The sequence below is a fragment of the Sminthopsis crassicaudata genome, chromosome 4, assembly GCF_048593235.1.
Source record: "Sminthopsis crassicaudata isolate SCR6 chromosome 4, ASM4859323v1, whole genome shotgun sequence".
Classification (NCBI taxonomy): Eukaryota; Metazoa; Chordata; class Mammalia; order Dasyuromorphia; family Dasyuridae; genus Sminthopsis; species Sminthopsis crassicaudata.
The window spans coordinates 390,562,389-390,588,494 of NC_133620.1; positions in this window are offsets into that span (position 1 = coordinate 390,562,389).

Genomic DNA, 26,106 nt, shown 5'->3' on the forward strand with positions numbered 1-26,106 from the left:
CCATATCTGAGGGAACTTAGTGAGGGGGAGAATCATTGTGTGAATCTTACTCTCATCAGGAGAGGCTCAAAGAGTAAATAATTAACATATTTGTTTTTCAGAGAATTTTCTCTCACCTCATTAAAAGGGGGGAGAGGAAAAGGGAAAAGGAAAAGGAGAATAAGTGAAGGGACTTGGAGGGAGGGGGGAGGGTTCTTAAAAAAAAAAGAGGGAGGGTTGCGCGTCACAAGGGGGGTCTGTAAATTAAATATCAGGGAGGGGGATCAGGGGGGTCAAGAGAAAAAAGCATAATCTGGGGATAATACGATGGCAGGAAATACAGAATTAGTAATTTTAACTGTAAATGTAAATGGGATGAACGATCCCATCAAAAGGAGACGGATAGCAGATTGGATCAAAAAACAGAACCCTACAATATGTTGCCTACAGGAAACACACTTAAAGCAGGGAGATACATACAGAATAAAGGTAAAAGGTTGGAGCAGAGCCTATTATGCTTCAGGTAAAGCCAAAAAAGCAGGGGTAGCTATCCTTATCTCAGATCAAGCAAAAGCAGAATTAGATCTCGTTAAAAAAGATAAGGAAGGAAACTATATCCTGCTGAAAGGTAGCATAAATAATGAAGCCATATCAATACTAAACATATATGCACCAAGTGGTATAGCATCTAACTTTCTAAAGGAAAAGTTAAGAGAACTGCAAGAAGAAATAGACAGTAAAACTATAATAGTGGGAGATCTCAACCTTGCACTCTCAGATTTAGACAAATCAAACCACAAAACAAACAAGAAAGAAATTAAAAAAGTAAATAGAATATTAGAAAAACTAGGTATGATAGACCTTTGGAGAAAACTGAATGGCAATAGAAAGGAATATACTTTCTTCTCAGCAGTTCATGGATCCTATACAAAAATTGACCATATATTAGGACATAAAGATCTCAAAATTAAATGTAGGAAGGCAGAAATAATAAATGCCTTCTTCTCAGATCACAATGCAATAAAAGCTACATTCAGTAAAAAGTTAGGGGTAAATAGACCAAAAAGTAATTGGAAACTGAATAATCTCATCTTAAAGAATGACTGGGTGAAAGAACAAATTATAGAAACAATTAACAATTTCACCCAAGATAATAACAATGATGAGACATCATATCAAAATCTTTGGGATGCAGCTAAAGCAGTAATAAGGGGAAATTTTATATCTTTAGAGGCTTATTTGAAGAAAATTGAGAAAGAGAAGATTAACGAATTGGGCTTACAACTTAAAAGGCTAGAAAAAGACCAAATTATAAACCACCAACCAAAAATTAAACTTGAAATACAAAAATTAAAAGGAGAAATCAATAAAATTGAAAGTAAAAAAACTATTGAATTAATAAATAAAACCAAGAGTTGGTTTTATGAAAAAGCCAATAAAATAGATAAACTTTTAGTAAATTTGATCAAAAAAAAGAAAGAGGAAAATCAAATTGATAGTCTTACAAATGAAAAGGGGGATCTTTCCACCAATGAAGAGGAAATTAGAGAAATAATAAGGAGTTACTTTGCCCAAATTTATGCCAATAAATTTGATAACTTAAGTGAAATGGATGACTTCCTCCAAAAATATAGGCTCCCTAGATTAACAGAGGAGGAGATAAATTGCTTAAATAGTCCCATTTCAGAAAAATAAATAGAACAAGCTGTTAATCAACTCCCCAGGAAAAAATCCCCAGGGCCAGATGGATTCACATGTGAATTCTACCAAACATTTAAAGAACAATTAGCCCCAATGTTATATAAATTATTTGAAAAAATAGGGGATGAAGGAGTCCTACCAAACTCCTTTTATGACACAGACATGGTACTGATACCTAAACCAGGTAGATCAAAAACTGAGAAAGAAAATTATAGACCAATCTCCTTAATGAATATTGATGCTAAAATCTTAAATAAGATATTAGCAAAAAGACTTCAGAAAATCATCTCCAAGATAATACACTATGATCAAGTAGGATTTATTCCAGGAATGCAGGGCTGGTTTAATATTAGGAAAACTATTAATATAATTGACCATATTAATAATCAAATTAATAAGAACCATATGATCATCTCAATAGATGCAGAAAAAGCATTTGACAAAATCCAACATCCATTCCTACTAAAAACTCTTGAGAGTATAGGAATAAATGGACTATTCCTTAGAATAATCAGGAGCATATATTTAAGACCTTCAGTAAGCATAATATGCAATAGAAATAAACTACAACCTTTCCCAGTAAGATCAGGAGTGAAACAAGGTTGCCCACTATCACCATTACTATTCAATATAGTACTAGAAACGCTAGCCTCGGCAATAAGAGCCAAGAAAGAGATTCAAGGAATTAGAGTAGGAAATGAGGAAATTAAACTATCACTTTTTGCAGATGACATGATGGTATACTTAGAGAACCCCCAAGACTCTGCTAAAAAGCTACTAGAAATAATTCAAAATTTCAGCAAAGTGGCAGGATACAAAATAAATCCACATAAATCCTCAGCATTTTTATATATCACTAACAAAATGCAACAGCAAGAGATACAAAGAGAAATTCCATTCCAAACAAATGTTGAGAGTATAAAATATTTGGGAATCCATCTACCAAAGAAAAGTCAGGAATTATATGAGAAAAATTACAAAACACTTGCCACAAAAATAAAATCAGATTTAAATAATTGGAAAGACATTCAATGCTCTTGGATAGGCCGAGCGAATATAATAAAGATGACAATACTCCCAAAACTAATCTATTTATTTAGTGCTATACCAATCAGACTCCCAAGAAACTATTTCAATGACCTAGAAAAAATAACAACAAAATTCATATGGAAGAATAAAAGGTCGAGAATTGCAAGGGAACTAATGAAAAAAACTCAGAGGAAGGTGGTCTAAGTGTACCTGATCTAAAGCTATATTATATAGCAGCAGTCACCAAAACCATTTGGTATTGGCTAAGAAATAGACCTGTAGATCAGTGGAACAGATTAGATACAAAGGACAAAAAAGGGCACATCTATAGCAATCTAATCCTTGAAAAACCCAAAGATACCAACATTAGGGATAAAAATTCATTATTCGGAAAAAACTGTTGGGAAAACTGGAAATTAGTATGGCAGAAATTAGATATGGATCCACACTTAACACTATATACCAAGATAAGATCAAAATGGATCCATGATTTAGGCATAAAGAGGGAGATAATAAATAGATTAGAAGAACAGAGGATAATCTACCTCTCAGACTTGGGGAGGAGGAAGGAATTTATGACCAGAGGAGAAATAGAGATCATTATTGATCACAAAATAGAAGATTTTGATTACATCAAACTAAAAAGTTTCTGTACAAATAATACTAATGCAAACAAGATTAGAAGGGAAGTAACAAATTGGGAAAATATTTTTAAAAGCAAAGGTTCTGACAAAGGTCTCATTTCCAAAATATATAGAGAACTGACCATAATTTATAAGAAACCGAACCATTCTCCAATTGATAAATGGTCAAAGGATATGAACAGACAATTCTCAGAGGAAGAAATTGAAACTATATCCACTCACATGAAAGAGAGTTCCAAATCACTACTGATCAGAGAAATGCAAATTAAGACCACTCTGAGATACCACTACACACCTGTCAGATTGGCTAAGATGACAGGAACAAATAATGATAAATGTTGGAGGGGATGTGGGGAAATTGGGACACTAATACATTGCTGGTGGAGTTGCGAAAGAATCCAGCCATTCTGGAGAGCAATCTGGAATTATGCCCAAAAAGTTATCAAACTGTGCATACCCTTTGACCCAGCAGCGCTACTATTGGGATTATATCCCAAAGAAATACTAAAGAGCGGAAAGAGACATATATGTGCCAAAATGTTTGTGGCAGCTCTTTTTGTTGTAGCTAGAAACTGGAAGATGAATGGATGTCCATCAGTTGGAGAATGGTTGGGTAAATTGTGGTATATGAAGGTTATGGAATATTATTGCTCTGTAAGAAATGACCAGCAGGAGGAATACAGAGAGGCCTGGAGAGACTTAAATCAACTGATGCTGAGTGAAATAAGCAGAACCAGAAGATCACTGTACACTTCAACAACAATACTGTATGAGGATGTATTCTGATGGAAGTGGAAATCTTCAACATAAAGAAGATCCAACTAACTTCCAGTTGATCAATGATGGACAGAGGTAGCTACACCGAGAGAAGAAACACTGGGAAGTGAATGTAAATTGTTAGCACTAATATCTGTCTGCCCAGGTTGCATGTACCTTGGGATTCTAATGTTTATTGTGCAACAAGAAAATGATATTCGCACACATGAATTGTACCTAGACTATATTGTAACACATGTAAAATGTATGGGATTGCCTGTCATCGGGGGGAGGGAATAGAGGGAAGGGGTGTAATTTGGAAAAATGAATACAAGGGATAATATTATAAAAAATATATATATATATATAATAAAAAAAATTAAAAAAAAAAAGATCAAAGGGCCTAGAATCAGATTGCAAAAGGCAAAGGAACTTGGAGGATAGCAAGAATAAACTATCCAGCTAAAATGAGCATTACCTTTCAGGGAATAAGATGGACATTTCTTGAATTTCATCTATTCCTGATGAAAAGACCAGAGCTGAACAACAACAACAAAAAAATGATCTCCAAATTTAGAACTCTAGAAAACATAAAAAGGTAGAAAGGAAAGAAGTCTTGAGAACTATATTTCTGTTATGTGTACGCTTAGAGAGTGTGGGTATAATTTGATTTTATTATGATAATATGAAAAAGAAACTAGAGATGGAAAGGGAATTCTACTAGAAAAAGAGGAAAAAGGAGGTAAAGTAACAAAAATATATTTCATGAAGAGGTAAAGAAGAACTATTATAATTGAGAGAAAGAAGAGAGGGGGATGATTATGTGAATCTTACTCTCATCAGATTTGGGTCAAAGGGATAATATTAGACATATTTGATTTCACAGAGAAACTTATTTCACCCTATGGGAAAGTGGAAGAGGAAAGGGGTAAAAAAAGGGGAAAGCTGTTAGAAGGGAAATCAGAATTAGTAGGGGAAAGGTATAAGATAGGAAGAGGTGCTCCAAAAGGGAAAGGCTGTTTGAGGGCAATGGTGATTAGAAGCATAATACTGTGCAGAAGAAAAAGGGGAAAGAAAGAGAAAAGCATAACAGGATAAATAAGTTGGCAAGAAATAGAGTTACTTAGTTATTGTAAATGTGAATGTGAATGGGATGGACTCTCCCATAAAATGAAAGTGGATAGCGGACTGGATAAAAAGGCAGAATGCTACAATATGTAGTTTACAAGAAACACATTTAAAGCAGAGTTATACATAGAGAGTGAAGGTAAAGTGCTGGAGCAGAATTTATTATGGTTCAGATGAAGTAAAAAAAAAATAGGGGTAGCAATCCTGATCTCAGATCAAGTAAAAGCAAAAATTGAGCTAATTAAAAGATATAAGAAAGGAAATTATATCTTGTAAAAGGGTTCCATAGACTTATGCAACAAATGGTATAGAATCCAAATTCCTAGAGGAGAAATTAAGAGAGATGGAAGAAGAAATACACAGTAAAACAATAGGATCTCAACCTTGCTCTCTCAGAACTAGACAAATCAAACAATGAAATAAATAAGAAAGAAGTTAAAGAGGTAAACAGAATGTTAGAAAAGTTATGAATGATAGATTTTTTTTTTTTTTTTTTTTTTTTTTTTTTTTTTTTGGCTTTGTGACCATGGTCACATCATTTAAATTTCTTTTTTTTTTTTTTTTTTTTTTTTTTTTTTTTTTTTTTTTTTAATTTTTTATTTTATTTTATAATTATAACATTTTTTGACTGTACATATGCATGGGTAATTTTTTACAACATTATCCCTTGCACTTACTTCTATTCAGATTTTTTCCCTTCCTCCCCCAACCCCCTCCCCCTGATGGCAAGCAGTCTTATATATGTTAAATATATTACAGTATAATTTAGATACAATATATGTGTGTAGAACCGAATTTTTTGTTGCACAGGAAGAATTGGATTCAGAAGGTAAAAATAACAGTTTACATTCATTTCCCAGTCCTTTTCTGGATGTAGCTGGTTCTGTCCATCATTAATCAATTGGAATTGGATTAGCTCTTCTCTATGTTGAAGAAATCCACTTCCATCAGCATACATCCTCGTACAGTATCATTGTTGAAGTGTATAATGATCTTCTGGTTCTGCTCGTTTCACTCAGCATCAGTTGATGTAAGTCTCTCCAAGCCTCTCTGTATTTCTCCTGTTGGTCATTTCTTATAGAACAGTAATATTCCATAACATTCATATACCATAGTTTACCCAACCATTCTCCAATTGATGGACATCCATTCATCTTCCAGCTTCTAGCCACTATGAAAAGGGCTGCCACAAACATTTTGGCACATACAGGACCCTTTCCCTTCTCTAGTAGTTCCTTGGGGTATAAGCCCAGTAGTAGTATGGCTGGGTCAAAGGGTATGCACATTTTGATAACTTTTTGGGCATAATTCCAGATTGCTCTCCAGAATGGTTGGATTCTTTCACAACTCCACCAACAATGCATCAGTGTCCCAGTTTTCCCACAGCCCCTCCAACATTCATCGTTATTTGTTCCTGTCATTTTAGCCAATCTGATAGGTGTGTAGTGGTATCTCAGAGTTGTCTTAATTTGCATTTCTCTGATCAATAGTGATTTGGAACACTCTTTCATATGAGTGGAAATAGTTTTAATTTCATCATCTGAAAATTGTCTGTTCATATCCTTTGACCATTTATCAATTGGAGAATGGCTTGATTTCTTATAAATTAAAGTCAATTCTCTGTATATTTTGGAGATGAGGCCTTTATCAGAACCTTTAACTGTAAAAATTTTTTCCCAATTTGTTACTTCCCTTCTAATCTTGTTTGCATTAGTTTTGTTTGTGCAGAAACTTTTTAATTTGGTGTAATCAAAATGTTCTATTTTGTGATCAATAATGGTCTCTAGTTCTCCCTTGGACACAAACTCCTTCCTCCTCCACAAGTCTGAGAGGTAAACCATCCCATGTTCCTCCAGTTTATTTATGATTTCGTTCTTTATGCCTAAATCTTGGACCCATTTTGATCTAATCTTAGTATGTGGTGTTAAATGTGGGTCCATGCCTAGTTTCTGCCATACTAATTTCCAGTTTTCCCAGCAGTTTTTGTTAAATAATGAATTCTTATCCCAAAATTTGGGATCTTTGGGTTTGTCAAAGATTAGATTGCTATTTTTATTCACTATCTTGTCCTGTGAACCTAACCTATGCCACTGATCAACTAGTCTATTTCTTAGCCAATACCAAATGGTTTTGGTGACTGTTGCTTTATAATATAGCTTTAAATCAGGTACACTTAGACCACCTTCCTCTGACTTTTTTTTCATTAGTTCCCTTGCAATTCTCGACCTTTTATTCTTCCATATGAATTTTGTTGTTATTTTTTCTAGGTCATTAAAATAGTTTCTTGGGAGTCTGATTGGTATAGCACTAAATAAATAGATTAGTTTGGGGAGTATTGTCATCTTTATTATATTCGCTCGGCCTATCCAAGAACATTGAATGTCTTTCCAATTATTTAAATCTGACTTTATTTTTGTGGCAAGTGTTTTGTAATTTTGCTCATATAATTCCTGACTCTCCTTTGGTAGATATATGAATGATAGATTTTTGAAGAAAAATTGCATGGAGACAGAAAGGAGTTTACTTTTTTCTTGGCAGTTCATGGATCTAATACAAAAATTGAATATATATATATATATATATATATATATATATATATAGACATAAAAATGTCAAAATCAAATGCAGAAAGGCAGAAACAGTAAATGCATATTTTTCAGATCATGATATCATAAAAATCACATGCAATAAAAGACAAGGGAAAAATAGACCAAAAATTTATTGGTAATTAAATAATATAACCCTTAAAAATGAATGAGTGAAAAAGCAAATTATAGACATTTCAATAACTTCAGGCAAGAGAATGACAATAATGAGACAACATGCCAAAATTTGTAGGATACAGCTAAAGTGATTAGTAAGAGAAATTGTATATCACTATATACATATATATTGCATAAAATAAAGAAATAGAAGATCAATGAATTGGGCTTATGATTTAAAAAGCTAGAAAAAGAACAAATTAAAAACCCTCAAATACCAAATTGAAATACTGAAAATAAAAAGGAAACTTAATAAAACTGAAAATAAGTAAAGTATTGAATTAATAAATAAAACTGAGATGGTTTTATGAAAAAACCCCAGCAAAATAGGTTAATCTTTAGGTAATTTGATTAGAAGAAAGTAAAGAATAAAATCAAATTGCTAGTCTAAAAACTGAAAAGGGAAAACTTTCTACCAATGAAGAGGAAATTAGAGCAATAATTAGGATTTTTTTTCCCAACTATACGTCAATAAATTTGATAACCTAAATAAATTAGAGGGATATCTACAAAAAAGTAGATGGATTTACATGTAGATTTTTTATTTAAAGAACAATTAATTCAAATACTATATAAACTATTTGAAAAATAGGGAAAGAAGGAATCTTATCAAATTCCCTTTATGACATAGATATGATGTTAATACCTAAAACAGGTAGGGTGAAAACAGAGACAGAAAATTATAGACCAATCTCCCTAATGAATATTGATCCAAAAATCATAAATAAAATGCTAGCAAAGAGATTATAGAACATCTTCCTGAAGGTAATGCACTATGATTAAGGAGGATTTATACCAGAAATGCAAGAATTTTTCACTATTAGGAAAACTATTAGCTTAATTGACTATATCAATAACCAAATTAACAAACAAAATATGATTATCTCAATAGATGGAGAAAAAGCATTTGAAAAATCCAAACATCCCTTTCTATTAAAAACACTAGAGAATATAGAAATAAATGAGCTTTTCCTTAAAATCATAAGTATTACCTATTTAAAATCATCAGCAAGCATAATAGGTAATGGGGACAAGCTAGAACCATTCCCAATAAGATCAGGAGTACAACAAGTTTGCCCACTATCACTGCTAATTTTCAAAATTGTATTAGAGAGGAGGACCCAAGATGGCAAGAGGACACATGCTTCTTTCTGTTCTCCCACAGCCCTCTGACTAATTTAGTAAATCCAACCTCTGAATTAGTTCTGAATTGGCAAAATGCATGAACATTGGCAGTGTAACAAATTACCAGCAGTCTGTTTCAATTGGGAGGGTGTGGGAGATGAGAAGGGGAGAATGGGGGAAGGGATAGGTGGGTCAAGAACAAGCAGGTTATGCACAGACATTGGTGCAGGTACCACATACCCAAGAGAGTGGAAATTCCACATGGCAGAGGATCTACTGGAAGGAATTTACAGCAGTGTTTGCTACTCTGCCTTGATTATAAGTCAGTAGTTCAGCAGAGAAGTTATAAAACATTCAACACAAACATAAAAGGTAAAGAGTGACCCCCAAAATGACAGAATCTTACAGGATGTGGCCATGCCCCCCCCCCAACACCAGAAGCCAGTAAATACTGACCCAGCGCAGCTGCTGTTGCTTGTAGAGAAAGCTTGGACAACCCCTCTTCTCCTAAAAAACAGATCACAATTAAAAAAAAATAAAAAAGCAAAAGAAATTCTAACAAAAGATAGTTTTTATGGTGAAAAAAAAAAATAACAGATTTCAAACCGTCCAGAGAATAAAAGCAGGTCATCTAAAGATGAAGCCCCAAAGGGTGATATAAATTAGTCCCTGTTACACAAGGCTTTCTGAGAAGAAATTAAAAACGATCTTAAAAGAGATCTATAAGAAAAATGGGGAAAGGAAATGGGAACTTTACAAGAGGGTTTGGAAAGGGCAATACAGAATAGACTTAATGAAATGGAAAAAGCATATAACTTATTAAAAGATAAACTTGACAAAATAGAAAGATAAAACAATTCCCAGATAAAACAGAATTTGTGAAACAGAAAAAGAAAATAACTCCTTAAAAAACAGAATTTATTAAATGGAAAAAAAATCATAGAACAAAACAACTCATTTAAAAATTAAATTGGACAAAAGAAGTAAAAACAGTAAATGAAGAAAATAATTCACTAAAAATCAGAACTGAACAAATGGAAATGATTGACTCAATGAGACAACAAGAATCAGTCAAGCAAAACCAAAAAGATGAAAAAATAGAAAAAAAATGTAAAATACCTAATTGGGAAAACAACTGACCTGGAAAATAGATCTAGGAGAGACAATCTAAGGATTATTGGACTCTCTGAAAACTGATGAAAAAAAAAAGAGCCAAAATACCATTTTTTCAAGAAGTCATCCAAGAGAACTGCCCAGATGTCATAGAATCAGAAGGTTAAAAAGCCATTGAAAGAATTCAGAAAAACCTCCTGAGAGAGACCCCAAAATTAAAACTCTGAGTATTACCATGGCTAAACTTCAAAATTTCCAGACCAAGGAAACAATATTCAAAGCAGCCAGGAAGAAATAATTCAAATACCAAGAAACCACAATAAGAATTACCCACAACCTAGCAGCTTTCATCTTAAAGGACTAAAAGGCCTGAAATCTGATATTCCCAAAGGCAAAAAAACTTGGAATTCAGCCATGAATAAATGATCTTGCTAAACTGAGCATTTTTATTCAGGGAAGTAGATGAACATTTAATGAAACAGGTGAATTCCATTCCAAGAGCAGAGCTAAACAAACAAAAAAAAAAATTGACCCTCAAATATAGCACTCAAAAGAAGCATAAAAAGGGGAAAAAACTCTTGTGAACTGTATTTCTGTTGTGGGTATAACAAGAGAGTGCATGTATAATCTAATTTTACTGTTACAATATAAAAAAGAAATTAGGGGTGGAAAAAGGGTTGTACCAGAAAAAGAGAAAAGTAGAGGTAAAATGAGGGAAATTACATCTCAGGAAGAGGCAAAGAAACTTATTATCATTGTGTGAATCTTATTCTCATCAGATTTAGCTCAAAGGGATAATATCAGACATATTTGATTTCACAGAGAAACTTCTCACCTTATAGAAAAATGAGAAAGGAAAGAGAAAAATGGAAGGAGTAAGCTAAATAGAAGGGAAAACAAAAAAGTAGGGGAACAGTATAAGAAACGGGGAGGGACTCTGAAGGGGGAGGACTGCTGGAAGCAAGTGCTCATAAGTAAAATACTGGAGAGGAGGGAAAGGGGAAAAGAAAAGAGAAAGTATAATTTGGGGTTAATAAGATGACAGAAAATACAGAATTAGTAGTCTTAACTGTAAATGTAAGTGAGGTATACTCTCTCATATAGTGGAAGCTGATATCACACTAGATTAAAAGCCAGTACATTATATTACCCAAATTTGTGGAATGCAGCCAAAGGAGTAATAACGGGAAATTTTATATGTCTAGATTATTACTTGCATAAAATAGAGAAAGAGATGATCAATGAATTGGCTTACAACTAAAAATGCTAGAAAAAGAATAAATTAGCCATCCCAAATCAAATACCAAACTTGAAATACTAAAAAAGGAGAGATCAGAAAAATTGAAAATAAAAATAGATTATTGAATTAATAAACAAAACTAAAAGTTGGCTATATGAAATAAAACAACAAAATAGGCAAACCTTTAATAAATTTGATTAGAAAAAGGAAAGAGGAACAACAAATTTTTGGTCTCAAATACAAAAAGGGAGAACTTTCCATTAATGAAGTGGATTGGAGCAATAATTAGGAGTTATTTTGCCCAACTTTATACCAATACATATGGTGATCTAAGTGAGATGGAGGAATACCTACAAAAATATAGATTGCCCAGATTAACAGGAGAGGAAATAAATTACTTAAATAGTCCCATTTTAGAAAAAGAAATAGGACAAGTTATTAATCAACTATCTAAGAAAAAATAACTAGGGCCAAATGGATTTACATGTGAATTCTATCAAATATTTAAAGAATAATTAACTCCAATACTATATAAAGTATTTGAAAAAATAGGAAAAGAAGTACTCCTACCAGATTATTATTATTATTATTATTATTATTATTATTATTATTATTATTATTATTATTATTGACACAGGCATGGTACTGATACCTAAAGGATGAAAACAGAGAAAGAAAATTATATACCAATTTTGCTAATGAATATAGATGCAAAAATCTTAAGTTAAATATTAGTAAAGAGATTACAAAAAATTATTCCAAAAATAATACACCAGTAGGATTTACACCAGGATACAGGGTTGGTTTGATATTAGGAAAACTATTAGCATAATTGACTTTATCAATAAACAAATTAACAACAATCATATGATTATCTCAAGAGATGCAGAAAAATAATTTGATAAAATTCAATATCATTCCTATTAAGAACAATATAAAGTATAGTAATAAATTGACTTTTCCTTAAAATATTTAGTAGTATCTATTTAAAACCATCAGCAAGCATCATATGGAAGGGGGATAAAATGGAACCATTCCCAATAAGGTCAGGGGTGAAAGAAAGGTTGCCCATTATCACCATTACTATTCAATATTATATTATAAATGTTAGCTTTGGCAATAAGAAAAGAAAAACAGATTAAAGGAATTAGAATAGGTAATGAGGAAACCAAATTATCACTCTTTGCCGATAATAGGATGGTATACATAGATAACACTAGAGAATCAATTAAAAAACTATTGGAAGTAATCCACAACTTTAGCAAAGTTTCAGGATACAAAATAAATCTACATAAATAATCAGCTTTGTTATACACCACTAACAAAATCCAACAGCAAGAGATACAAAAGAGAAATTTTATTTAAAATAATTGTCAATAGGATAAAATATTTGGGAATCTATCTGCCACGGGAAATTTAGGAACTATATGATTAAAACTACAAACACTTTTCAAAAATCTAATTAATTGTAAAAATATTAAGTGTTCTTGCACAATTTGAGTGAATATAATAATGACAATACTATCTAAACTAATATATTTATTTAGTGCTATACCAATCAAACTCCCAAGAGACTATTTTACTGACCTAGAAAAAAATAACAACAAAATTCATCTGGAAAATCAAAAGGTCAAGAATTTCAAGGGTATTAATGAAAAAGTGCAAATGAAGATGGAAATGTTTCTTATAAATAAAAATATTTAAATGGACTTATGACCTTATCAAATGTGGATATTCTTTTCAATAATGAAACTACAACCCATCTGTGTTTGCCTGTGTCATTCTTATCCATGATATCTCATTAAATAATCAGATGATGAATCTAATGAAGTAGGGTTTTCCTTGCGTTCTACAGAAATTATGGAAAAATCAACTGAGTTTGACAACCTTCTCTATAGGTTTGACCTCACTAGATAAACAATCAGTTTTTATTTATTTTTATACTTATATATTTTATTGATGATCACTTTTCCACAGTTTCTCATATTTAATTCATTGTTTGTAATGGATGTAAGCCTTTACATTATTACCATACACCTCTCCATTACCTTCTTCAAAATAATATATTTCATTTCATCAAAAATTCTAGTACTGTGTGACTGGTAGTCTTGTCAACAAAGAAACAGGAAATAAAACCTGAAGAAAGACTTCCCAAAATTAAAACTGCCAGAAATAATATAGTAAAACTCCATAACTTCTAGGTCAAGTAGAAAATATTGCAAGCATCCAGAAAGAAAAAAAATATATATATAAAGTGTAGCCACAGTCAGGATAGCACAAGATTTACATTAAAGGATCAGAGGGCTTGGAATATGAAATTCCAGAGAGAAACAGAACTAGAATTATAATCAGTATCACTTACCCAGCAATAATGTAGATAATTCTTCAAGGCAAGAGGTAGAAATTCAATAAAATAGAGGACTTTCAAGGCATTCATAATGAAAAGGGCAGAACTATATAGAAAATTTGATTTTCAAATACAGGACTCAAGAGAGCCATAAGGACATAATCAGGAAAGTGTTATCATAAGGGACTTAATAAGGTTTATCTGCTTACATTCTTATATAGGAGAATGATATTAATAACTTATTAAAATTTTCTCATTATTATAGCAGTTAGGAGTAGATAGAGAGGGCCTAGGTATGAGTTGAATATGAAGGAATAATCTATTTTTTTTAGAGTCACTGAGAACTCAAATCCATAGATTGTAAATGAGATGATACATCAGACAATTTACAATGAAAGAAGAATCCCCCTGAAATACTTTTAACAAGTATTATTTTACCTTTGTTACTTCAAACAGTTCCTTTAAGGATAGCCTATTTGACTTCTGAATAGTTTTAATTTTGAGGAAGATCTAGCTGATATATATATATATGTATATGATCTTTTTATCTTTCACTCACTGCTCCTTGTTTCTCCCTCTTTGGTCAAATAGAATGAGCCTTATCCCTCTTCCACCTACTGTTTCTGCAAATCACTGGATATATCTCTCTCTCTTTTTTTTTTTTAATAATATTATCCCTTGTATTCATTTTTCTAAATTATCCCCTCCCTCCCTCCACTCCCCCCCATGACAGGTAATCCCATACATTTTACATGTGTTACAATATAACCTAGATACAATATTTATGTGTAAATACCATTTTCTTGTTGCACAATAAGCATTAGATTCCAAAGGTACATGTAACCTGGGCAGACAGATATCAGTGCTAACAATTTACATTCACTTCCCAGTGTTTCTTCTCTGGGTGTAGCTACCTCTGTCCATCATTGGTCAACTGGAAGTGAGTTGGCTCTTCTTTATGTTGAAGATTTCCACTACCATCAGAATATATCCTCAAACAGTATTGTTGTTGAAGGGTACAGTGATGTTCTGGTTCTGCTCATTTCACTCAGCATCAGTTGATGTAAGTCTCTCCAAGCCTCTCTGTATTCCTCCTGCTGGTCATTTCTTACAGAGCAATAATATTCCATAACCTTCATATACCACAATTTACCCAACCATTCTCCAATTGATGGGCATCCATTCAACTTCCAGTTTCTAGCTACAACAAAAAGAGCTGCCACAAACATTTTGGCACATACAGGTCCCTTTCCGCACTTTAGTATTTCCTTGGGATATAAGCCCAGTAGTAGCACTGCTGGATCAAAGGGTATGCACAGTTTGATAACTTTTTGAGCCTAATTCCAGATTGTTCTCCAGAACGGTTGGATTCTTTCACAACTCCACCAACAATGTATCAGTGTCCCAGTTTTCCCACATCCCCTCCAACATTCATCATTATTTGTTCCTGTCATCTTAGCTAATCTGACAGGTGTATAGTGGTATCTCAGAGTTGTCTTAATTTGCATTTCTCTGATCAATAGTGATTTGGAACACTCTTTCATATGAGTGGAAATAGTTTCAATTTCATCATCTGAGAATTGTCTATTCATATCCTTTGACCATTTATCAATTGGAGAATGGTTTGATTTCTTATAAATTAGGGTCAGTTCTGTATACATTTTGGAAATGAGAACTTGTCAGAACCTTTACTTTTAAAAATATTTTCCCAATTTGTTACTTCCCTTCTAATCTTGTTTGCATTAGTATTGTTTGTACAGAAACTTTTTAGCTTGATGTAATCAAAATCTTCTATTTTGTGATCAATAAGGATCTCTAATTCTCCTCTGGTCATAAATTCCTTCCTCCTCCATAGGTCTGAGAGGTAGACTATTTTCTGTTTCTCTAATCTATTTATTATCTCACTCTTTATGCCTAAGTCATGGACCCATTTTGATCTTATCTTGGTATATAGTGTTAAGTGTGGATCCATATCTAATTTCTGCCATACTAATTTCCAGTTTTCCCAACAGTTTTTTCCAAATAATGAATTTTCATCCCTAATGTTGGTATCTTTGGGTTTGTAAAAGATTAGATTGCTATAGATGTACCCTTTTTTGTCCTTTGTATCTAATCTGTTCCACTGATCTACCGGTCTATTTCTTAGCCAGTACCAAATGGTTTTGGTGACTGCTTCTATATAATATAGCTTTAGATCAGGTACACTTAGACTACCTTCCTTTGATTTTTTTTTTTCATTAGTTCCCTTGCAATTCTTGACCTTTTATTCTTCCCTATAAATTTTGTTGTTATTTTATCTAGGTCATTGAAATAGTTTCTTGGGAGTCTGATTGGTATAGCACTAAATAAATAGATTAGTTTGGGGAGTATTGTCATCTTGATTATATTTGCTCAGCCTATCCAAGAGCACTGAATGTCTTTCCGATTATTTAAATCTGACTTTATTTTTGGGGCAAGGGTTTTGTAATTTTTCTCATATAATTCCTGATGTTCCTTTGGTAGATATATTCCCAAATATTTTATACTATCAATCGTTATTTTGAATGGAATTTCTCTTTGTATCTCTTGCTGTTGGATTGTGTTGGTAATGTATAAAAATGCTGAGAATTTATGTGGATTTATTTTGTATCCTGCAACTTTGCTAAAGTTCTGAATTATTTCTAATAGCTTTTTAGCAGAGTCCTTGGGGTTCTCTAAGTATACCATAATGTCATCTTCAAAGAGTGATAGTTTGATTTCCTAATTTCCTACTCTAATTCCTTGAATCTCTTTCTCAGCTCTTATTGCCGAGGCTAGCATTTCTAGTACAATATTGAATAGTAATGGTGATAGTGGGCAACCTTGTTTCACTCCTGATCTTACTGGGAAAGGTTGCAGTTTATTTCTATTGCATATTATGCTTACTGATGGTCTTAAATATATGCTCCTGATTAGGAATAATCTATTTTAAAAATGAAATTAAATAGTGAGAGAGAAAAGGAAAGGGAGAATTGAAATGGTGTAAATTATCTGCCACAGAAAGAGGCAAGACAAAGATTTTACAATGGAGAGGAAGAGTGGGATGAGAAGGGGAGTGAGCAAACCTTAATCCCATAACAAATGGCTCAAAGAAGAAATAACACATATATTCAATATGGGTATAGAATTCTATCTAATCCTACAGTAAAACAGGAAAAGAATGGAATATGGGAAGGGTGAAAGTGATAGATGAGAGAGCATATTGGGGAAGGGGTAATCAGCAGCAAAAAAATTTTGAGAAGGAGTAACATGAAGGGAAATAGAGAATAGAATAAATGGCGAGCATGGAGAATACAAGTAATAATAATAATAATAATAATAATAATAATAATAATTTTCCAAAGCTTTTTGAACCAAATTTTTCTAGGGTTTCATTTCTCAAACATAAAGGTAATTGATTCAAATTTATATTATAATTGAATTACACACACATACATATATATATATATACATATACAAAAAAAAAATATATATATATATATATATATGTATACATACATATCAAGTCATGCTCCAACTGACAGATGATCCAAAGATATGAACTATACCCAAAGAGCTATAAAATCATGCATATACTTTGATCTAACAATATCACTACCAGGCATGAATCAACAAAGAGATTTTTTTCCCAACGAAAAGGGCACGTATGTACAAAAATATTTATAGCAAAATACTGAGGGCAAAAACACAAGGTGGAAGGGATGTTCATCAATTGGGGAATGGCTGAATAAATTGTGGGATTTAATTGTGATGGAATATTATTGTTCTAAGAAAGGCATGTAACAAAAAGTGCTTTAGTAATGTAGTATCAGTCAGTCATATGATACCTGTTCATATCCTTTAACTATTAATCAATTGGAGAATGGCTTGACTTCTTATAAATTAGAGTCAATTATCTGTATATTTTGGAAATATGCCTTTATCAGGACCTTTAACTGTAAATATGTTTTCCCAATTTGTTACTTCCCTTCTAATCTTGTTTGCATTAGTTTTGTTTCTACAAAAGCTTTTTAATTTGATGTAATCAAAATTTTCTATTTTGTGATCAATAATGATCTCTAGTTCTCCTTTGGTCCCAAATCCCTTCCTCCTCCACAACTCTGAGAAATAAACTATATTTTTGTTCCTCTAATTTATTTATGATCTCCTTCTTTATGCCTAAATCTTGGACCCATTTTGATCTTATCTTAGTATGTGGTGTTAAGTGTGGGTCCATGCCTAGTTTCTGCCATACTAATTTCCAGTTTTCTGAGCAGTTTTTGTCAAATAATGAATTCTTATCCCAAAAGTTGGAATCTTTGTGTGTGTCAAACACTACATTGCTATTTTTATTCACTATCTTGCCCTGTGAACCTAACCTATTCTATTGATCATCTAGTCTATTTCTTAGCCAATATCAAATGGTTTTGGTGACTGCTGCTTTATAATATAGTTCTAGATCAGGTACAGCTAGACCATCTTCATTTAATTTTTTTTCATTACTTCCCTTGAAATTCTTGACATTTTGTTCTTCCATATGAATTCTGTTGTTATTTTATCTAGGTCATTAACATAGTTTCTTGGGAGTATGATTGGTATAGCACTAAGTAAATAAATTAGTTTAGGGAGTATTGTCATCTTGATTATATTTGCTCAGCCTATCCAAGAGCACTGAATGTCTTTCCGATTATTTAAATCTGACTTTATTTTTGGGGCAAGGGTTTTGTAATTTTGCTCATAAAATTCCTGACGTTCCTTTGGTAGATATATTCCCAAATATTTTATACTATCAATCGTTATTTTGAATGGAATTTCTCTTTGTATCTCTTGCTGTTGGATTGTGTTGGTAATGTATAAAAATGCTGAGGATTTATGTGGATTTATTTTGTATCCTGCAACTTTGCTAAAGTTCTGAATTATTTCTAATAGCTTTTTAGCAGAGTCCTTGGGGTTCTCTAAGTATACCATCATGTCATCTTCAAAGAGTGATAGTCTGATTTCCTCATTTCCTACTCTAATTTGTTGAATCTCTTTCTCGGCTCTTATTGCTGAGGCTAGCATTTCTAGTACAATATTGAATAGTAATGGTGATAGTGGGCAACCTTGTTTCACTCCTGATCTTACTGGGAAAGGTTCCAGTTTATCGCCATTACATATATTTTTTACTGATGGTTTTAAATATATGCTCCTTATTATTTAAGGAATAGTCCATTTATTCCTATACTCTCAAGTGTTTTTAGTAGGAATGAATGTTAGATTTTATCAAATGCTTTTTCTGCATTTATTGAGATGATCATATGGTTTTTGTTAATTTTGTTATTGATATAGTCGATTATGCTAATAGTTTTCCTAATATTGAAACAGCCCTGCATTCCTGGAATAAATCCCACTTGGTCATAGTGTATTATCCTGAGGATGATTTTCTGTAGTCTTTTTGCTAATATTTTATTTAAGATTTTAGCATCAATATTCATTAGGGAGATAATTTTCTTCTTTTTTTTCACCCTACCTGGTTTAGGTATCAGCACTATGTCTGTGTCATAAAAGGAATTTGGTAGGACTCCTTCAATCCCTATTTTTTTCAAATAGTTTATATAGCATTGGAGTTAGTTGTTCTTTAAATGTTTGGTAGAATTCACATGTAAATCCATCAGGTCCTGGGGATTTTTTTCTTAGGGAGTTGGATAATAACTTGTTCTATTTCTTTTTCTGAAATGGGAATATTTAGACTATTCTTCCTCTGTTAATCTAGGGATTTTTGAAGGTATTCTTCCATTTCATTTAAGTTATTGAATTTGTTGGCCTAAAGTTGAGCAAACAAGCTCCTAACTATTGTTCTAATTTCCTCTTTATTAGTGGTGAGTTCTCCCTTTTCATTTTTAAGATTAACAATTCGCTTTTCCTCTTTCTTTTTTTTTTAATCAGATTTACTAAGGGTTTGTGTATTTTGTTGGGTTTTTCATAGAACTAACTTTTAGTTTTATTAATTAATTCAATAGTTTGGTGTGTTTGTGTTTTTTTTTTTTACTTTCAATTTTATTAATCTAACCTTTTATTTTTAGAATTTCAAGTTTCGTGTTTGTCTGAGGGTTTTTAATTTGTTCCTTTTCTATCATTTTTAGTAGTAAGCCCAATTAGTTGGTCTTCTCTTTCTCTATTTTATGCAAGTAGATATAAAACTTCCCCTTATTACTGCTTTGGTTGTATCCCACACATTTTGGTATGAGGTATGTCTCATTATTGTCATTTTCTTGGCTGACGTTATTAATTATGTCTATGATTATAGACATCATTCTTTAGTAAAAGATTATTTACTTTCCAATTATTTTTTGGTCTCTTTTCCCCTGGCTTTTTATTGAATGTAATTTTCATTGCATTGTGGTGTGAAAAAGGTGCATTTCCTATTTCTTCCTTACTGCATTTGATTTTGAGATTTTTATGTCCTAGTTTATGATCAATTTTTGTATAGGTTCCATGAACTGCTGAGAAGAAAGTGTACCCCTTTCTGTCTCCATTTAACTTTCATCAAAGATCTATCATATCAAACTTTTCTAGTATTCTATTTACTTCTTTGACTTCTTATTTATTCTGTGGTTTGATTTATCTCATTCTGAGAGTGTAAAGTTGAGATCTCCCACTATTATAGTTTTGCTGTCTATTTCTTTTTGTAGCTCTCTTAATTTCTCTTTTAAGAATTTAAATGCTGCTCCGTTTGGTCAGTATATGTTTAATATTGATACTGCTTCATTATTGATGCTACCCTTTAGCAAGATATCATTTCCTTCCTTATCTCTTTTAATTAGATCAATTTTTGTTTTTGCTTGATCTGAGATGAGGATGGCTACCCCTGCTTTTTTGGCTTCACCTGAAGCATAGTAGATTCTGCTCCACCCTTTTACTTTTATTCTCATTTATATCACACTGTTTCAGATGTATTTCCTGTAAACAACATATAGTAGGATTCTGGCTTTTAATCCAATCTGCTAACTGCTTCCTCTGTATGGGGGAATTACCCCATTCACATTTATGGTTAGAATGACTAATTCTATATTACTTGCCATCCTGTTAACCCCTGCTATGCTTTTCTCCTTTCCTTCCCTCTTACCCCCCTCCCCAGTATTAAACTTGTGAGCACCACTTGTTTTTCACAGCCCTCCCTTTTTAGTATCCCTTCCTCACCTTAAAGTTTTTCCCCCTATTTTACCCCTTTTCCTCACAATTACTGTGTTCCCTTCCCCTTAGCTCACTCCTTCCTTCCCACTTTTCAATTCAGTGGAAAAAGTTTCCCCTTAAATCAAATCTGTCTATTGATACACACTATGTTCATCCCCCTCCTTTCTTTCTCTCAGATATAATAGGTTACCTTTGCCTCTTCATGAGATGTAGTACTACCACTTTATCCTTTTTTATGATATAATTTCCTTTCTACCTCTAGTTTCTAGGACAAATTATACATGTGTTATTTACATATCTTTATGGCAGAAATATGCCTATCAAGATTTATTTTTACCTTTTTAGAAATCTCTTGAGTTATGTATTTGAAGATCACACATTTTGTGTAGATCTGTTTTTTTCATCAAGAATAAATGGAATTTATTTCATTACATGTCCATCTTTTGCCCTGGAAAAGGATGCTCATTTTTGCTAGGTAAGTTATTCTTGGCTGCATAACAAGTTCCTTAGCCTTTTGGAATATCATATTCTAGGCCCTTCATTCTTTTAATGTGGACGCTGCTAGACCCTGGGCTATCCTTATTGTTGTTCTTCCATATCTGAATTGCTTTTTTCTAGCACCTTCCAATATTTTTTCCTTTGTCTGATTGTTATTGAACTTGGCCAGTATATTCCTTGGCGTTTTGATTTTAGGGTACTTTCAGTAGGTGATTGATGAATTTTTTTCAATGTCTATTTTACCCTGTGTTTCCCAACTGTCTGGGCAGTTCTCCTTGATAATTTCCTGGAAAATAGTGTCCAGGCTCTTTTTTTCCTCACATTTTTCAGGGAGTCTGATTATTCTCAAATTGTCTCTCCTGGATCTGTTTTCCAGGTCTGTTGTCTTTCCAATGAGATACTTGACATTCTTTTCAATTGTTTAATTTCTCTGGTTTTGCTTGACTATTTCTTTGTTTCTCCTTGAGTCATTGATTTCTACTTGTTCGACTCTAATTTTCAATGATGTATTTTCTTCACTCATCTTTTTTATATCTTTTTGTAACTGTCCAATTGAATTTTTATCTTCTATGGAATTTTTTTTTCCATTTCATTCATTTTATTTTTTAGAGAGCTGTTTTCTTTTTCCAACTCACTAATTTTATTTCTCAATGATTTGATCTCTTTATCCACTCTGGATGACTTCTCCAGACTCTCTTGCCAAGCTTCTCTTTCCTTTTCCCAGTTCTCTTCTATCTCTCTTGTGAGAGCCTTTTTGATTTCCTCTATGAGAGTCTTATGTATTGAGGAGTAGATCATATCTCCATTAGGGGATTCCTCTGGAAACAGTCTGCTTTTAGTCTCTTCAGGGTTTGAAGTCTGCTCTCTATCCATACAGATGCTATCAATGGTTAGAGCCCTTTTAAATTTTTTTGTTCATTTTGTCAGAGTGGAATAGAAGAACACATATTGATAAGAGAAACAATCAGCTTGTTCTGTTGGGGGATGGGGCTGGATGGTGTTACTGGGCTTTCTCTACAGACTGTGGGAGAGAGCAGCAAGGCACTAACAGGACAGCAATGGCTATGCTACATCTGGGCTCTAAGGCTCTAAGAAGTAGCTGAGTGACTCTGGGTGGGAGTGGGGGTAGCCAGGTCTGAAGAGACCTAACTTTTGCAGGGTTTTATTCTTTGCCTCCAGTGTTTACACCTTCTCTGCTGCTCCTGGCTTGCTGCCAAGATGGAATATCTACACTGCGCTAAAGGTTGTTTCCCAGAAACAGAAGAGATAGCACTCCTTCTCGCTCTGGTCTGAGCAGCGTGAGCTGCTTGCCTCTCTCTCACTGCTTGCCCTCAGCCTGGGCCCAATCTGTTCTTCCCCTCCCCGGAGCAAACACAGACCTTTTCTGGTGAATTTCAAGGATGTCTTCTGTTATTAATTATTTGTGGGTTTTGATTTTTTTTTTTTTGGTCAAGCATTAATTCTGAGGCTTGTCATGAAGTAAATTCTGAGAGAAAACACGGAGCTCAAGCATCTGTGTGCCTTCTCACCACCATCTTGGCCAGGAACTGTGAATCCAGATCTTAAGATAAAAGAAAAAGTCTTTCCTTTGAGAAGACATGTGCTCAGAAACTGTAAGGCATTCTAGCTATAACTCTTATCCCTCATCTGCATGAATAAAGTTCTATTCTTCAATTCTGCAGTTTTCAATTAATTTGTATTTAGAATCCCTCAGTACTAGCTCCAGGTAATAAGAGGGTTTGTTGTTGTTTCTGTTTTTCATAAGGGGACATAAATAGCCTGAATTTCTCAGAATTGTTCAAGTCACCAAAAAAAGAATTTGCAATGTTTCCTAGCAGAGCACTCCACTAACCACTCCAGTGCCACTCACTTTAAGCTCAACTCTTTCTTTTTAAATAGCACACTTATTACTTGTACCCTTATGTCATCACACCAACATAGGTGTAGCAGCACAGACCCATAGTTGAGCTCATATTCCCATTATGCCCTTATTCATAAGCATATAATTTCTGTTGTGTGCCATTTTATAGTACTCAAAGAATATTCACATTGATGTGGACTATGAAACCAGCTTATTCTCTTCACTTATCAGGAAATGTAGGCAGGGAAAGAAGAGGTAGTAGATCATCTAGCTAGTATCAGCCATAATCAAGTACATAAAAGGTACAAAAGGAAGCAAGTTCATATTTGTATAAAATAATGTAAGATTGAAACTCTTTATTAGACTCCATTGTCTAGAACTTCAGCCTCTGAGACTGACTAGTTATTATCTTCAAACCATCTTTGAGCCACCTGTAATGGGAATCAAGTTTTCTCAAACTATCTTTAAGACAGTCTTAACATATCAATACACATCCTACTCACTACTAGATGCTGCCTTTATCTCCTCCTCCTTCCTCAGAACTACAAAAATATCCCCTTCCAAAATACGTCTTAAAATTATCTTTGGATTTTGTTTATGACTTTTTTCATGAATAAAGGTACCTTTTGGCAAAGAATGCCACTGTGATTAGGTAACATGCACCTTACACCTTGAGCCATGGCTTTCAAATTGGGAATTGTTCATTGCTCTGCTGATCCTCATCAACATCATGCCACTCCATTATTCCATCTCATCTCTATACAAGAGGACAAGATAGCAGATAGAAAGAATATTCCAAAACTCTGGAGAATTTATGAAGTCTATGAAGACTTTAGTTAGGAAGTTAGGAAAATATTTTCCTTTTAATATCATGAAAAGTCCAATTTAGAGACATCGACAGAATTTATTTTTCAAGAAGCCATCAAAATATATAAAAAAATATTATTTTGAAACAAATACCCAGTTATCTTTCAGGAATAGAATAATGCTCAATTTGTTCTCTAATAAAATTTTAGGACAGAGAAATCTTTTCATAGGCCAAGTCTCTAAAATAAACTAAATTAAAAATTATTTTACCATGGGGTATTGTTAGGTTCCTTACTAGGTGCTAAGTCGGTACTTAACAATTTTCTAGCTCAGAGTTCACACCTTTTGTTCACATCTTTAAAAGGAGTTTACACCTTTAAATTTCTTAAAGGAGTCACCTTTGGAGAATCCACAAGCCCATTCTCTTGGAGGATATAAGGAGCCAAGACTCAGTGGAGAGAGGCAGTCTGGAAGAAGTTAGAGTTTGGAAGGGTCAGTCTGGATTGGATCAAGGACAAGACTTCCCAGGAGAACTTCAGGGAAGCTGGAGGAAATTCAGAGCCAGGATTCAGGAAGAGGAGGATTCGATATTCTACTGTGGTGCTAAATGGGGACACTTGGACAAGAGCAGATTCACAAAAACGAAAGGAAAAGCCTGATGATGTTGATTCACGACTAGGATTAACTTCGGGGAAACCACACTCTTGGAATCAGAGTCTGATTCATTCTCAGGTCTACATTAGCTCTGGCTGGAGGCTCCAGAAACCTCCTAAGAAACCTGGTCCCAGAGAAAAGGATTTACAGTAAAGAAACCTCCTCCCAGAGAAAGATTATAATTGAGAGACAACAGAGCATTACATTTTGGTGGCCAACGTGGGGCAAGGATTTTTGCTTATCCTGGCACTGGCTGATTCTGAGCTTTTCAGGTAGCCAGCCCGGTCATGACAGAGTATGAATTGATCTATCTGCTTATCAAGACAAAGAAAAAATAACAGGGAGAAAGAGAGCTCAGCAAAGCTGTCTTAGGAAAATTAGCATGGAAACAGGAGAAAGTATGTTGGCTTTGATGTGAGACTTTGGATTCAAATGCAAACTCTGTTACTATTTGTTTGGGCTTTGGAAAATCACTTTACCTCTCAAACATTTATTATTTATTAGTGAGAATTTGATGGGCCTCTAAGGTCACTTTCAGTTGGAGTGAGTATCCTTTAACTGCAGAACTGAGATTTCCCTCCCAACCCCCATCAAATTTATGAATAAGGCAGTAAGGATTTCAAATCTTCAAATTGAATGTGAGGAATGACTCCTTTATTTGATTACTTCCCCTAAGGTTCCAAGATAGGAAATACTTAGAAAAATGCTATATATCCAGCAGGTTTTATTTGGAATATAAAGATTTGTTCCATAATCTGATTGTATGGATTTTGCAAAGTGCAAGCTTTTCTTTCAAAAACAATGAAAAGTAAAAGGCACATTGTTAGCACTAAATACTCCATCTGGTATTTCTCACTGACTGTAATCATTCAGAATGGGAAAACATGTTTTCCCAAATTCAGATCCTATTCAAAAATGCAGGGTCTGAGTGTTCTGAATTGAACCCAAGCCTTTTGGTATTCACGTTTATGAACCCTTAGCAAATACCAAACAGCTCCTAAAGGGACTGGGGGAAAGTGCTTGAATGAAGGCAGTTTTACATTCTTGCTGAGTACCAAATAGCTAACAGCATGTAATGTTGCTAAATTATATGCAAAATCAAACATCTGAATTAAATTTCCATTTAAATAACATAGTTTTAAGAAGTCAATGAATACCCTGAACATGCCTCTCTTAGGTTTTATTGAATCTAAAATTATATATTTTTTGAAAATGTGAAGCAAATAGTGATTTCAATGAAATGATTTTAAACATATTTCATCAAAAGTAAAGAAAAAGTGCCAAAGAGGTGA